We start from the raw sequence: 15,464 nt of genomic DNA, 5'->3' as shown, positions 1-15,464 counted from the left end.
GCTCTGCGCTGATGGTTTGACGAAGCAAATCAATATATTTGCACATTGGTAAGTCTGAAATGTTACGTCAGACCTGCAGAGTAAGGCAACCAATTAATGGTAAATGGTCTCAACTTATATAGCGCTTTTCCACCTACATTAGGCACTCAAAGCGCTTTACAGCAAGGATCCACTCACCCATTCATACTCTCATTCATACACCAATGTACGCAGACACTGGGGGCAATGTGGGGGAAGTGTCTTGCCCAAGGACACAACGATAATGTGCACTAATGAATTATATTACATTGAATCTATAACTATTTGATGTAGGTTAATTACTTTTTGATTGTTTTCTTATTAGATTTTGATTGAAGCTATTGAAGCTTGAATCTGTTTGTTGTTGTTGTTGTTGTTGTTTTTTTTAGTTTCTTGGGAAATCGGAGGGGTCATCTCCATTTTCACTACGTCCATAAACTATCACCAGAGCCAGAGGGAGGGAGAGAGTTCAGGTTTAATTCTTTTAATGCACAAGTGCATGGTGGTGCACTCGTGCCTCACAGTTTGAAGGTCTTTGATTCCCACCTGGACGGGGCCTTTCTGTGTGGTGTTTGCATGTTCTCTCTGTGTCTATGCAAGTTAGTGTTAAAAACATGTGCAATAGGTTAATCCTCCAGCCAGGTGTGTCTGACCACCAGCCTGGCTCCACATCACTTATTTTGTATTTATTTATTTATTTGATAGGGACAATGCATATTATGAACAGTTGCACATGAGCACTGTAAATATGCCAGATTATAGCAGGGATGCTAGTTTCCATCTGTAGTCCAGGCAGCACATACACAATTTACACGGAGATGAGTCCCTCCTACAGGTCGCCCAGTGACATTGAGGATGGGTCAAATGCAGAGAACAACCTTCTCTACAGAGATTAATAAAGTATAACTTAACTTAACTATATTTTTAATGCCACAAATGACTAAATTAAACCTGCATGTTTAATTTCTTTAGATTTGCAAACAGTCTCTCACACAATGGAAATGTTGATCTTCAAAATCACACTGAACATAACTTTTGAGCAAAAAATGTGTGTATAATTTCAGCTAAAACTGCCGGTGAATGTGTTTTAGACCGTACTTATATACTTTTTGACAAACCTACATAGTAAAATAGTCGAGCATGTCAATATATTTGAAGAAATTTAGATTTGAAGCCAGCTGGAATTTAATACTTTTTAAATGATTCCCCTTGGAAACAGTGAAGCTGAAGTTGTTTTGCAGGCGGCTGCTGTGAGAGTAAATGTCCTGAGTGGAGCAGAGAGGGGGCACTGATGATCTTCTCGACCGCTCTCACTTGGCGCTGGAGGCTCCTTTATTGTTGCAGTGCGATGCAGCTGGTCAGGATGCTCTCCGCGGTGCTCAGGATGAACGCCCTGCACCTCCCACTCTCCTCTGCACCTTTGATCAGACTCGCGTTGTGAGCTCCTGTCTCTTTCATAATCATCTTTCTCCGCAGCGTAATTATTCCATCCAGTTATCTCTGCGGCGCGAGGCCAAGTCCCATTACCAGCCCCATTGATCTGCTCTCTAAACAATGCATGGCGGACCGGGGATGGCACATACAGTCTATTCACATAAAAGTCTGCGTTTTTCTGCAGACAGGTAGCATTAGCGCCGCCGGAGATGAGGCAGGCCGCGGGTGTGGCGCTGCTAACGCACGCTGCTTTTGTTCTTTGTGTTGAATAATGCTGGAGGGTTATCAGAGCGGATGGAAACAAGGTTGTCCAGGGTTAGTATTCAGTCAAAATGTACAAAATACATATTTCTGCAGAATCCTTGTGTCTTACAAATGGGCGGCTGTAGCTCGGCTCTTTTAACATGAAGGCCGGCAGCTTGAATCCACAGCTTCAGACAGTTTTTTAGAGATATTGTAACCTCAAGTAAGACAACCAGTTCAAAAGCATTCATGAATTGCACTCAAATTAAGGCATTTAATGTAATGGATGTAGGCCCTGCAAACTTTTGTTACATGAATGATTTTTGAGTTGAGTCCTTTGTTGTGACAAGTTCAGTTAGTTAGCTAGTTACCACGAAAGCAAGCTGCAGTAGTGAGAATACACAGACTAGCTTCTGCCCTCTGGTGTCCCACTGGGCTTTAAATCAATTACCCATGGACTTCTCTGTGTTGTATTTCTTTGCATCCATCCATCCATCCATCCATCCATCCATCCATCCGTCCATCCATCCATCCATCCATCCATCCATCCATCCATCCACCCATCCATCCATCCATCCACCCATCTTCTTCCACTTCTCCGTTTCCGGGTCGTGGGGGCAGCTGTTGGAGTTGCCCATATCACATAGCACCAGCCCCTTATGGCTCCTCCTGCAGGTGGTGGGTCCACAGAAGGACGGCCTCATGGTTCTAACCGGGCCTGTTGGTCTCTCATAAGGAGCTTCTGAACCGCTCTTTGTCTGACCCGTCACCTAGGACCTGTTTGCCATGGGAGACCCTACCAGGGAGCACGAAGCCCCCGACAACAGAGCTCCCAGGATCATCCAGGTGCTCAAACCCCTCCACCACGTTAAGGTGGCAGTTCTAAGAGGGATATTTCTCTGCATGCGTGATAAAAACACATTTGACCAGACCACATCTCCTCAGCTTTTCCTTAAGACTGAGTAAGAAAATCCACAACACCTTCATTCAAATGTTCACAATCCTTTAGGGAGAAGACTGCAAAATCCATGGGCCCGGTCCAGTCGACTGATGAACCAGGCTATCAGGAAGCCGAACTCCCTCCCTTCCGTGTGCTTCCACCCCTCACCCACCCCCGCCCCACACCAAGGACTTAAGAGAAACGAACATTGCGATTGATCTGAACTGACAATAAAATCTTTTGAATCTTGAATGTTAAAGAGTGGGTTTTCTTTTTGCGGGCATTCAGCAATGATGTCAAACACATCTTCATCACTGTGCTATGCTCTTCGTTGGTTAGAAAATGCAATATTGATGTAAAAGATCTCAAACAAAAATATCCTGTCGTTTTACTTCCTTTTTTTACCTAGCCAGCTAAAATAAGCCAGTACCACCCCACACACCCTTTGTCTTGCTCCCCTTTGCTGTGCAGCTGTTTCAATAAAGACAAAAAATATAGTATTTTTAAGTTTAGCAAGAGTTCCTGGATCTTCTTTGGATCTTTTTTTAAAGTTTGTTTGAGCAGTTTACATTTTCTATTTTATTTGGGTCTTTTGGGGGGAGAACAGCCACTGGAAAAGATGTTAAGATTACTGAAAGATGTGCTAGTGGCTGGAAATACAACTTCTGTTCTTTATTTTTTATGAGAAAACAACATTTTAACCTATTGAAATGCTCTAAGAAAGTTAATTTTGCGTAATTGTTTACAAAAAATGTATTAGTTTCAGACTGCTGTGTATGGCCATATTGAGCATATGTGTATTGAATTGTGCCATTCCTTTCCTCATCTAAAATGCAGTTATATGTATCTTGTATGTCAGAATGAATGTGTTACAGAAGCAGAAAGTCCAGTTTGAATGTAATCCAGTGTAACTCTTTTGAACATGGGTGAACACAGCATGTTGACTCCAAACATCAGCTGCATGTTTCTGACCGGGATTTGACTGACAGCTTTATTCACAGCCTGTTCCTTTTCCAATCTCCAGTCGTGTTCTGAGTTATTCGTGCCCTTCAAATGCCAAGCGCCTTCACTGTGATACAAGACTCCAGCCAAGGCTTTCCTCGGCACCACCGCATCCAAATCATCTCCATCACTGCTGTGTCAGAGCGGAAACCACGGCAACCGGCAGCATCCGCGTCCACGGCAACAGGCGGCGTCACTGGAATTTATCAAAGTGTATTCAGGGATCAGGCCACGTTGGATTTCAAGACCTGGGACAAACACGGGGGAAGAGTAAACTAATGATGTGAGATTTTTCAAATTCCGAAGTTTGATGATCAAGCAAACAGCTGTGGAATACCACCAACCGATAGAGTCACCCCCAAACGCAATGCTCAACAAAACACTGTGTCCAAGCATCAGATATCACAAGGACGCTCACGTTACCAAGCCGAGCTAAAGCGCTGCATACACAAAACATTAGACGTGGCAGTTACCGCGTATTATGTGGTTTCTTCCCAAAATAGAATCCACCAAAACACAGAGTCCAACTTCCTGTTTAGAGTCCATGTTTAAAAGAAAAAGTACAAGCTGGCTACACGCAAACATGAGCGCTCTGACTGCCCATGTCGCAGCTCAACAATGAAATCATAGAAATCATGCCTTTATCTGAGCCTGTTCCTACAAATGTGCACATTTTGTTAGCCGTCGAATCCCTGACCCATTAAAACTGAACATTCTATCCCCATACAAATGGATATGGATTGGAGTTTCGTGGCATTTTTATATTTTTACTTGGTTTCTTTATCATTAACATCTTTCAAGATGATAATTTGAGGCCACTTGATGTGTATCCGACCCCACAAACAGGTAGAATTTAGCTCAGACGACACTTTTAAAACGCTAATTTATATTTAAAGTAAAATATCAAAAGGTCTACATTGATTAATGATTTCTAACTAGGCTTTGACCTCATGTGGTCGATGAGTTGACAACTTGGGAAGAGCTCGGAGTAGAGTCGCTGCTCCTTCACATCGAAAGGAGCAGCTGAAGTGGGTCCTGTTCCGGATGCCTCCTGGCCGCCTCCCTGTGGACGTGTTCCAGGCATGTCCTATTGGGACAAGGCCTCGTGTTAGACCCAGGACACACTCTCTGAGCTGGCCTGGTGTCGCCTCGGGGTCCCTCCAGAACAGCTGGAGGAGGTGTGTGTGGATCAGGAAGTCTGGGCATCTCTGCTGAGACAGCTGCCTGGCCCAGGATGAAGCAGAAGAATGGATGGATGGAAGGAGTTGAGCTGAAAACATCTGGCTATAGGAAAAATGTATTGAGCAGGCCAACGGAGTCTCCCGGACTAGCCGACTTGCTAACTGTCCGCACATTAGAATTGAACACTTCTCCTTTTTTTTTCTATGAATGAAACACAAGGACATGCAGCAAACCTTGTGACTGCTCGGACTGTACTGATCCAGAGTCAGTGTTACCGTCTGACAGCGTAAATTAACTCAACATTGAATAGGGATTTGATCAATCCAACAGCAAAGAGACGGCATAATGCACTGAAGCAGACTTTATCAGGAACTCTGAAATTATTGTACATTTGTTTGAGATTTTATTTTATGTTTTACATCTGGCAACCCTAAGGGGATCCAAACTACTCCAGATTTTGTACCTCTATTGAACTGCTCTCAAGTGACCAGAACCACACTGGTCCTAAGCCTTTACACTTCAGCAGTCCCGTTGAAGATGTTGACCTTTCACGCTTAGACTCCAGGAGTGAAGTCAGATTTCCTCTCTATATCTCTCTTTTAGTATTTGTATTCATTTTAAGTTCCCCTATCATTCATTGGAAGCAGAGTCGTACATTAAATCCAGCACTAGCCTAAGAGAATACCGCACAAAGGCACCATCTCTTTGTTAAATTTAGATTCAATAATCGTCCCGAAAGCAGCCAAATGACAGCAAGCGCGGGACAGTATCGACAAGGGGATGTTTAATTATGATAAGCTAGCTAAATCTAATTTATCACTGGAGAATTTTAATTGATTAATTCAAATCATTTCCCCCTGGTTACTCTGGGAGATAGGAACTGTCTGCTGAAAGGAATATTAGCTCCGTTATGAAACAGAGCCATGCATTTTAAACACGCAACATATTCGTTTAGCTGAGATTAGAAAGGCGGCTTTGTCTCCGACTCGCAATGAATTTCCTGCAAATCTGGTATAAAACATCTTTTGTTTTGTTAGAATAATATCCCTGTCAAATGCATTAATTAAACCAATACTGCATTTCACTCAAAAAATTTGAATAAATTACAATAATTCATTTTATTACAGCAACAAGCAAAAACTTGAAAAATTCCTATAAGCTGCTCGTCTGTCCTCAGACCCAAGAAAGTCAAGCACAAGGTTTACACACACTAGGTCTGTTTTAAAATGTACTTTTTGTGTCTAGCTGAGCCTCGCCTGGTTTTACCAAACTCTCGTACTCATAGCGTTTCGTATAAGGGTCTGGACCTTCACAATTGAGCTCCGTTATCAGGTGGGAGGGGTGAACTTCTTTGAAACTCTTGGATCTGATTTTCGCTAGAGTTTGGTCGTGACGAGTGAGTGAAGAAGCTCTAAGAACTCTTAGGAGCATTCCTTGCACATTTCAAGGCTTAAATTGTGATTTCTGGATATTTGGGAGCTGAGCCAGAACGGATTGAAGAGCTTCCATTACTTTCGTATCCATCTCCATGGCCAAACTACAACCAGCAAACCTGGCGCAAATGCTTGACGTCACCGACAACACCCGCCTCCCCCGGGCGCTGAATGGTAGGTTGAAATTGATGGTGTAACGCGGCCACTGAGATCAGACCCAGACGTGCATGTAGGGAAATTATAATTGACCGGTGTTTATGGATGGCTAAGGCCAGGCTAAGCTGAGCCAGGACCCATATATAGAAATAGGCTACATAGGCTGCAGCCAAGAGTCACGGCCAGCAGGGGAGACCACAAAAAACGGAGAAGTTTTCCTCAGCCGTGGTCAGTGTGTGATCGGCTACAGCAGCACAGGCACAGCACGCGCTGCCTACCTCCAAAAACACAGACACTTCTTAGACCAAGTTTGTAGACCTCGGCCCATGACCAAGTCAATGAGACAATACTGCGAGTGCTGTTGTTTGGACACAAAGTAAGCTGCTGCTGACATACTGTGCTTCATCAATAAAGGCAAATTTCAAGAAATAATCGTGGAACTTTCAACAACCCATTAACACTGTCTTCTTGAGCTCCAACACAGTAATTGATTGATGATGAAAGAGCCTAAATTTGCTCAGAAACGTTCATGAAATGTTCATTTTGTTGTGTAATACTGTAGCTGGAACACAAAACTGTCCGCCACTTAGGATATACCCACACAAAGACAAAACACTTATAATTTCTCTGTAAACATGGTGCCAGCTCAGTAAATGTGTGCATCCACATGGATTGACTCAAGTCAGTGAAAACGCCACGAAACATCTGCGCTGTGACACTACCAAAGAAAATAGAAGACTGAAGATAGTGTATGCTCTAAACATTCGGAATGATAGACAAAAACTCTGCTGGTAAATACCAAGCTTGTATAAGGTCAGTAGATTATGGAATGTACACAACACTGTCGCTGTGTTGTAAAGATGGCACCACGTAAACAGTGTTTTCAGATCTTTCCACTCTGAGACCTAGTTAGGATAATGTTTGTTTACAGACCCCCAAACGCCAGTTTCATGTGGATAATATGCTGCATTGATAAAATATTTTTGCGTCTAGTCCTGAGCTTGAATTCGTGCAGGGCCTCACTTAAAGCCATAACCCATCACTTGACCCGTTCTGTGCTCAGAGTGTGTTCTCCACGACAACATGGACTTGCTAGCATGCCGTCAGGTCCAGGTAGTCAGTTTTACAACATGTCCTACATGGCCTGTAGAGGGTGCTGTAGGCCTATTTGAAATCCCGAGCAGCTTCTAATTACGTTTCTTTATAGATAGGTAAATTTTTCCAATGGAGAATATGAAGTACTGAAATAAATGTTTGTAAATTCAGTTATGTCCATTTTCAGCCCCACTACTTCTTTTCAAAATATGAAAACAAGATGGTTTCCGTTTTAATTGAGCGTTTTGGCTTAGTCTTACCACAAAAGACAATTTGTGCTACTTCGTGTGCGGTCCCGATTGCAACAAGAACACAATTCAGTTTTCCATAATCCAGTGTAATCCTTTATCTTAGCTTGGTATGAAAATAACAATAACTAATTACAATGAACAAATCCCTTCATAACAACTGTAAACTATGCATTTCCCCATTTACTGTCATGGTAATTGCTATTCTCACTGTGTAATCTAAACTAAGGCCCGCTATTCCTGGATAACTTTCTCATTATTAGATTAGCGTTAAAAATCCCTGGAGTAAGCCTTACGGACTTGGTAATTCAACGCCACACAGCCACAGCGCACAGAGCGAGCCTGAAGTACCCGCCGTCTTCTTAGAATTCCGATCGTTCGGCGTTGGTAAACAAGACAAAAACTTTTTAAATCCAGCCAGACTTTTCCATAATTCCTCCTTCGTAGCAGATGGGAGCAAACGCGCCGCTGATGCTTCTGTGGTTCTTGGGGATAACATTTTTGGAGAGGTGTTTATAGTCAGGAAACATGCAACACACGGTGCGATAAAATAAAAAAGAGAAATCAAGCCAGAAGGAAAGAGTGTGTCCAGTACACTAAAAAAGGGAGAAAAATATATAAGTATGAAAATGGTTTATGAGACAAATAAGAGATGTGCGATAAACAGAGAGAGGGATACACTGTTCTGCTGGTTCTGCTACGGTTCTGCTGCATGGATGTACAACACAGACATGGATAGGGCACTGGCCCCTCTGTCTGACTGGACATTTGATGAGTGGCTGCTTGGTGATGCTGCAGCTCAGCCCAGAACAGCGGACTCACACCAACAGCGAGCAAGAGTGGAGCAAGCGACCAGCTCCAGTTCATCCCCTGCACAGCCGGGCAACCGGAAAGAGACTGTACCGGAAATACGCAGGAGAGCAGAGCGATGTGACCGAACGGAACCATGACGGGCTGAGCTTAAAGGGATGTTTCAGGATTTTTGACAGAGGGCCTCATTTCCTAGTTATCAACAGTGTTGTTGATTTCTGGAGATGTATATATATTTTTAATTCATGCAGTCCTTATATTTGAAGAGTCTAGTGGTGCTAGGCTAGTGCTAGGCTAGTGCTAGGCTAGTGCATGTCTATGGTAATTAGTAGCCTGCATTGAAAACAGTCTGACCCAAGCACAGTGCACCTGAGGCAAATCACTTATAACAGCAGACTACCCATATAAATGTCTGTGTTGACCATTTTGCATTTAAAACTTATATTTATACTTACTTATATTGGATCAGCTTCCTGGTTGTAAGCTACGCAGTGCCGGAGTGATCTGCTAGGTTACCGGACCTACAGTAGTTTGTTTACCTGCGGCCGGCATGACTACACGTGGAATTCACAAAGGAGCTTTCTACAAATCAGATATGGCAACGTTTGGAGGACGAGCCCATGATTTTGAAGAGGTTTTTATTGCAGTTACCATAGACATGCACTAGCCTAGCACCACTAAACTCTTCAAATATAAGTGCATGAAATAAAAATAATAAAATAAAACCCCAGAAATCAACAACACTCTAACAAATTAGGCCCTGTGTCAAAAATCCTGATATATCCCTTTAAATTTTGTGTTGCGACAAAGGCTTTTGGATGAGAGGCGAAACGTTCAACACTTCAACAACAAAGTACAGAAGATGACTCAATAAACCGCAATGAAGATGGACAACTCCTGTACGACTGAGAGCCTACACAGAGACGAAAAGTGGAAAGGAATTCAACTCCAGGCAAATGCAGAGTGATTCGACGCACCAACAAATACAGAACAACTTGACAGACTCCCGTGGCTATTTGGCTTGCCAATAGAACATAATGAGAAATCACTCCCACCACTCCTCTGCCAGATCATCAGTCATCCATCCTGGTGATTTCAGGCCTTGTTTTTCGGAGTGTTGTTTTTCACTAAGTGTTTTTCTGCTCCGGGTGCTCATTTGGATTTCTTTTTCTTTCATTTGGATTTCTTTTGTACCTCCAGCCCTTGTGCATCAGCCTCTTGTACTCACCTGTGGTCCGCGGTTCAGCCCCTTCAGGTACTTAGTTTCAATAAATTATTTAAACGGCCTGGTCTAAACCAGCTACGCATACTTTAACGGGGCTGCAGTGTGTTGGGTCAGTGGACCAGAGGGTGGTAATTTCCTAGTTTTAGTTTAACAGTAGCCTAACGTTGTGACTTTACCTCATTCATTTAACTGTTAATAAGAAAATGCCACATTTGAGCATCAAGTGCCAGTTCAGCATAAATTCATTCATAAGTCACTTTTTTTTTTTTTTTTTTTTACCTTTTTACCAAGACACCAGTGTTTCCTTAACTTGGCGAAAGGATTGTAACAGCGCCCTCAATTTGACGCGAGTGGTCAAAATGTGTACTGCATCCATATTTACCATTGAGAATGAATGGGAGAGACTTAGAATTAAAGGGATGTTTCAGGATTTTTGACATAGGGCCTCATTTCCTAGTTATCCAGAGAGTTGTTGATTTCTGGAGATATTTTTTTTCTTTAATTCCTGCAGTCCTTATATATGAAAAGTTTACTGGTGCTAGGCTAGTGCTAGGCTAGTGCATGTGTATGGTAACTAGTAGCCAGCATTAAAAACCTCTTCAAAATCATGGGCTCGTCCTCCAAACGTTGCCATATCTGATTTGTAGAAAGCTCCTTTGTGAATTCCACGTGTAGTCATGCCGGCCGCAGGTCAACAAACTACTGTAGATCCGGTAACCTAGCAAATATAAGTTATTTTAAATGCAAAAGGGTTATTTTTCAAACATTATTTAGTCGACACAGACAGTTATATGGGTAGTCTGGTGTCATAAGTGATTTTCCTCAGGTGCACTGTGCTTGGGTCTGACTGTTTTTAATGCAGGCTACTAGTTACCATAGACATGCGCTAGCACTAGCCTAGCACCACTCTTCAAATAAAAGGACTGCATGAATTCGAAAAAAAATCTCCAGAAATTAACAACACTCTGGATAACTAGGAAAGGAGGCCGTATGTCAAAACACCTAAAATATCCCTTTAACCAGATGCGGCGCAGAAGTAGGTCACACTCTGGTGGACCAACGGAATTGTCCTGGAAGGCCCTATTTGGCCCATGGGCCCCACTTTGGGCACCCCGATCTATACATTTATGAATTATCTATTTTCTGCTGCTCCAGTGGAGAAGGGTGGGGAGGGATTGTTGAAGATATTCTATGAACTTAAGAGGTAACATAAGTGAGGATTGAGGAGAAAATAATGTTGTTATATAGAATTTACGCTTTAATACTAAACATAGTGTTAAACAAACTACTTCTACTGTGCGGGTTCCCATTATGTGATTTTTTTTTTACCTAACTTCATTTAGCCGCTTCTCTGTCTCTTAAAAACGCTTCACATCCACCCCCACAGCCGGCAGAAGTGAGAGAAGCAGCTCAGGATTTTCTCAATGTGCTTCAATGTTTACCTTCTCCACGCTAGAAATGAGGCTGACTTTTATTTGGCAATCTCCCCTTCTGCGCAAGAAAGAACCGGGGGAGAGAGCGGGAGAGAGCAGCATTCACAGCGTCTACGCAAAGTTTGAGAAGTTGAGCCAGGAGAGCCGTGGTAGCGTTGGACCGAAACCGATATACGTTAATTGGAAGTAAATCTGACAGCTCGGGGGGAGAGATGAGGTACGAGAAGAGGGGGAAAAAAAAGAGAGAGAGAGGGAGAGAGGGAAGGGGATATCGGGAGAAAGAGACAGAGGAGGGGTGGCGCTATCATCCCCGTCACCTCAGAAGCAGACTGGCATGTATTAAAAGCAGCCCCTTTGAAGAGTGTTCTTGAATAGCTCTGTTCTCATTATGTATGTATTGTTTGCTTGATAGAAACATGTTGTGAAGCACTTTGTTCCCAGGGAGAAGGGGTATGAGAAAAAGGAGGGAGGAGAGGAGGAGTGAAATCAAATGGTGCTGAGGAAATAGGGTTTTTGAAAATGTTTGCACACTACACTAACACAAAATATAGCAAAACAATATAAAAGAAGAGTGTTTCTGGGAATGGAGACGTATGGTGCATAATAGCCAGAAGAGATGTGACTTCCGACCGGACTTTCCATTTTTCATTTGAGGGATCAGCGTCTCGCATTTATAAGTCATTATTTTCAAGATTCTGTGGTGGGCAGTGAGTTAGAGATGAACAGTCACTGGCTTCACATTTCATTGAGGTCATTTAGGAGGGTTTTCATCTTAACGCTAATGGCCAAAGCTAAAAATGAGCAAGATTTAGGGCCCGATCTTGTGCATCAAAACGGAGACGATAGCGTGACATTTTGCGCTCAGTCGGAGCGCACTTTGTGATCTTGCCACTCCAGACTTAGCACATTTACGTGGGTGGAGACGCACACATTTTCCTCCAACCAGATCGACTCCGCGTCCAGGAGAGTGGTTGTGTGGGAGTGGGGGGTGAACATGTGCTTTTGTTTTGCTTCGCGTTCACGCCGAGCGCGGCCGATCCGCGCCACAGCGGACGCTGTAGCTCTTTTTCTCTCGAGACGTGAACATGGTTTAGCTCACGATGGGGTAAATAAAGTTTTTAGTTTGACCTGTGAGAGCCTAAGGCTTAAGAAAGAACGCAAGACAGCGCAATGTAAACGAGGAAGTGAATGTCAGCCGTGTTTCCATCAGTGCAGTCACCTCCTCTTGTGACGCCCCCTCACAGGTGGCGGAGGCGAATGGCACATATAGCGCCGCCACTCGGAAAATAATTCGCCAAGAGCCTGCGCCGCCCCGTGCGCCGCCACAAGATCTGGCCCTTAGTGTTAGCCAGCAAGTAGTGATAGTAGTGATGTGACGCTCATGAACGAACCGGTGTAACAGGCCCCCTGGGCCAGAAAACTTTTCAATACAATTTTAAAACTCTAAAACACAAGCTTTTTTAAAATCTAAGAATTAGTTAGCAAAAACAGATATTTGCTATTTAAAACAATCAGGTGATATTTGTGATAAGGTCCAGTGAAAGTGTCTTGCCCAAAGACATAACACCAGCCTGTACCTGCAGGAGCATGGATTTGAACTGCCAACCTCCGGTTAAAGGACAACCCACTCTATCACCGTAAACTACTGTATAATTCTTGCTATATCACTTACATAACTGTTATCATTGGGGGTATAATCTGGCTTGGAGGGGTATGAAATAGCCTGGGCTATAATATACCCCAGGGTATAAAATAGCCTAGGCCAGAACATACCCGGGGTATAAAATGACCTAGGCCCCTTTAACCCCGGGTATAGTCCAAATCAGGGGTATACTCTGGCCTGTTACACCGGCTCTTTCGAAAAGGGCTCTTTAAGGTCAACGGATTGAACCAGATCTTGTTGAAAGAGATCTTCTTTTAAATTCACTTTTACACAAATGAACCCTGAACAAACTTAAGAAACATCATAACTGCAGAGCGCACAGCCAGAGAACAGGATCTCAATCAGTTAAAACTCACAAGTACTAATACTTCACCTTCATTTGAGTAATATTGACTTCTGAAAAAAGTGTAATTAGGCCCGAGCCGGACGCAGTCCTGGCAAGGGACTATTGTTTTTGGGTGGTTTCTTATTATTAGGCCCGAGCCGGACGCAGTCGCGGCAAGGGACTATTGTTTTTGGGTGGTTTCTTATTATTATTATTATTTTTTTTTTTCTCCGGAAATGATCGCGTTTTTGACCCGCTAAACGTGGGTGAAAGCTCCCCAAAATTGGCGGAGGCAATGGGGCAGCGAAAAAATTTATGAAATTGGACGAATGGGACACGCCCACAACAAAATGGCTCCACAGCGCCCTCTGGAAGTGGACCCCAATTCAAAAAAATCGGGGCGTTTTTGGGCGTACGCCCGAATCACTCGCCACAGTGAGAGGGGACATCAGGACAAGCCCAAAACTCACTTGGAGCGCCACGCCCACTCGCACAGGGAGGCGGCCATCTTGGCTTCAAACCCGGACCTCGTCCAAACTAATTTTACGTTTTAACGAACTAGTCCCTGGTTTTTCGTCGGATTTAGCTCACATTTGGCACAGCGCATCTAGACATATTGAAATTCAATATTTGCCCAGCGTTTCTCAAAAAAGTTTCACCGTCTCCGCGTAACGCCGCGTCAAAAAACACGTAGATTTCGCGTTGTTTCCAAGAAAGCTCACGCTCACAGGCATAAGCCCACAGAGCTCATATTCATGTCACTAATGCGCCACCTGAAACTGAACAGAATGAAGCCATTAATGTGTAGCCTGCTCCCAGGATAGCGCCCCCTAGCCATACCTTGAAAACTGCACTTTTGAATCTTTTTTATACAATGATGCCAGTATGTTCTAGACACTTTTGCAAACCAAAAAATACATTATAGTCATGTCATATTTTCTAAGATGTGGGCGTGACTTTGACTTTTCATTGGTAATCTGTATGGACCTGTCTTGTTTGTCAACAAACTAGTCCCTGGTTTTTCAGCAGAATAAGCCCATACCTGTTTAAACAGACTCTCCTGACACGGGGCTACAAAAAATACCTGACTTTTTTTTCACTCAGACCCCCCCGTTTCGAATGGCGCCCCCCCAAAAACACGTTTTGTTATGTAAATTTGACACCACCTCGCAGGCACGCGCTCTATCCAGTCTGGATCATACTTGGCTGACAGAAGGCCACTTACGGTCTGATTCCATAGAGATCAATTACTTCACGGTGCACATCACTATAGCGCCCCCTGCCTATACCTTGAAAAAATTATTTTGTCCGATTTCCACGAAACTTTCCAGATGTCTTCTACTCATCATAACAAACCAAAAAATATATTACACCATGCCTCTATCTTGCTCCGTTCTCCTAATATTTAGGCCCGAGCCGGACGCAGTCGCGGCAAGGGACTATTGTTTTTGGGTGGTTTCTTATTATTATTATTATTATTTTTTTTCTCCGGAAATGATCGCGTTTTTGACCCGCTAAACGTGGGTGAAAGCTCCCCAAAATTGGCGGAGGCAATGGGGCAGCGAAAAAATTTATGAAATTGGACGAATGGGACACGCCCACAACAAAATGGCTCCACAGCGCCCTCTGGAAGTGGACCCCAATTCAAAAAAATCGGGGCGTTTTTGGGCGTACGCCCGAATCACTCGCCACAGTGAGAGGGGACATCAGGACAAGCCCAAAACTCACTTGGAGCGCCACGCCCACTCGCACAGGGAGGCGGCCATCTTGGCTTCAAACCCGGACCTCGTCCAAACTAATTTTACGTTTTAACGAACTAGTCCCTGGTTTTTCGTCGGATTTAGCTCACATTTGGCACAGCGCATCTAGACATATTGAAATTCAATATTTGCCCAGCGTTTCTCAAAAAAGTTTCACCGTCTCCGCGTAACGCCGCGTCAAAAAACACGTAGATTTCGCGTTGTTTCCAAGAAAGCTCACGCTCACAGGCATAAGCCCACAGAGCTCATATTCATGTCACTAATGCGCCACCTGAAACTGAACAGAATGAAGCCATTAATGTGTAGCCTGCTCCCAGGATAGCGCCCCCTAGCCATACCTTGAAAACTGCACTTTTGAATCTTTTTTATACAATGATGCCAGTATGTTCTAGACACTTTTGCAAACCAAAAAATACATTATAGTCATGTCATATTTTCTAAGATGTGGGCGTGACTTTGACTTTTCATTGGTAATCTGTATGGACCTGTCTTGTTTG

This window comes from Gobius niger (assembly GCF_951799975.1).
Source record: "Gobius niger genome assembly, chromosome: 8".
NCBI classification, from domain to species: Eukaryota; Metazoa; Chordata; class Actinopteri; order Gobiiformes; family Gobiidae; genus Gobius; species Gobius niger.
The sequence above is the reverse complement of the archived record's forward strand: the minus strand, read 5'-3'. Positions refer to the sequence as shown.